The sequence below is a fragment of the Macaca nemestrina genome, chromosome 12, assembly GCF_043159975.1.
Source record: "Macaca nemestrina isolate mMacNem1 chromosome 12, mMacNem.hap1, whole genome shotgun sequence".
Lineage (NCBI taxonomy): Eukaryota > Metazoa > Chordata > Mammalia > Primates > Cercopithecidae > Macaca > Macaca nemestrina.
The window spans coordinates 74,295,677-74,297,132 of NC_092136.1; the positions used below are offsets into that span (position 1 = coordinate 74,295,677).

Consider the following 1,456-nt stretch of genomic DNA (forward strand, 5'->3'; position numbering starts at 1 on the left):
GCTTGAACCCAAGGGGCAGAGTTTGCAGTGAGCCGAGATCGCACCGCTACACTCCAGTCCGGGCGACAGAGTGAGACACTGTCTCAAAAAAAAAAAAAAAAAAAGGAAAGAAAAGAAAATTGTGAAGTCTTCAATTATTCTACAGTACTATTGGAAAAACTTCCTGATCCAGTATTTGAGAACCAGATTGTAGCTATCTGCTCAACTAAACGAAACCAAATTAGATTGCTGTAATTCATTTAAAAATATTTATTGAGTTGTTCTTCTTAGCTAGGTGCTGTCACTGGTATCCTGGGAGCTGAATTAGTTGGATCTAGGAATCTAGGGGCCCCAGAACACCCTGGCTCCTGGGGATATGCGATCTTGGTGATGGCTGCTTTGACATTTCTGTTCCTCAGCATGCAGATGAGAACGGGTGTGAGAATGGCATGGCATATACAGGGAGGGAAGGAGGTATTTAAAAAAAGAAGAAGAAGAAGAAGAGAATGGCATGTACCACATTGCCCATGATGTGGAAGTCGAGGGGCAGGTCAGCCCTGTAGGCCACGTAGGCTATGCCAATGGATGAGTAGTAGGTGCCCACCACCAGGAGGTGGGAGCTGCAGGTGGAGAAGGCTTTGGAGTGCCCTTCTCAAGAGTTGATGTGAAGCACTGAGGCCAGGATGTGGGAATAGGAGAGAAGCACCAGGAGAAGGGGGAGGAAGGACACCACCACGGCGATGCAGAAGCCCATGAGGGTCTGGGGGGTGGTGTCAGAGCAGGAGGCCTGGACCACAGCCAAGTGGTCGCAGAAGCAGTAGTAGATGCGGGCAATGCTGTTAAATGCCATCTGGGAGGTCTGTACCACTGCTGGGATGGGCAGGAGGAGGGCAGTGAGCCAGGCACTGGTTGCAAAAACAGCGTTGGTCTGTGGGGTCATGAGGACAGGGTAGTGCAGTGGGCAGCAGATAGCCACATAGCGGTCATAGGCCATGACCACCAGGATGAAGGCTTCTGAGCAGGAGAAGTTGTGGAACAGGTACATCTGCAGGAAGCAGGCAGGGAAGCTGAGGAAGTGGTCCCCAAGCAAGAATAGGGACAGCATCTTGGGGACAGTGACTGTAATGGAGAGGATATCCAGGGCTGAGAGGTTTATCAGGAAGAAGTACATGGGCTTGTGGAGGCTGGGCTCTGCCATCACAACAACCAGGATAAGGGCGTCACCCACCAGGATAAGCAGATAGATTAAGAAGAAAATCAAGGCCAGGCATGGTGGCTCACACCTGTAATCCCAGAACTTTGGGAGGCCAAGGCAGGCAGATCATTTGAGGCCAGGAGTTCAATACCAGCCTGGCCAACATTGTAAAAGCCCATCTGTACTAAAAATACAAAAATTAGCCAGGCATGGTGGCAGGTGCCTGTAATCCCAGCTACTCCAGAGGCTGAGGTGGGAGGATTGCTTGAACCCAGGAGGCAG

General features: G+C 50.7%; 1 pseudogene; it reads right to left on the reverse strand.

Annotated features, from left to right (window-relative positions):
- Positions 1-457: 457 nt before the first annotated feature.
- Positions 458-1,240, reverse strand: LOC105468758 (olfactory receptor 2AT4-like; annotated as a pseudogene).
- Positions 1,241-1,456: the final 216 nt, after the last annotated feature.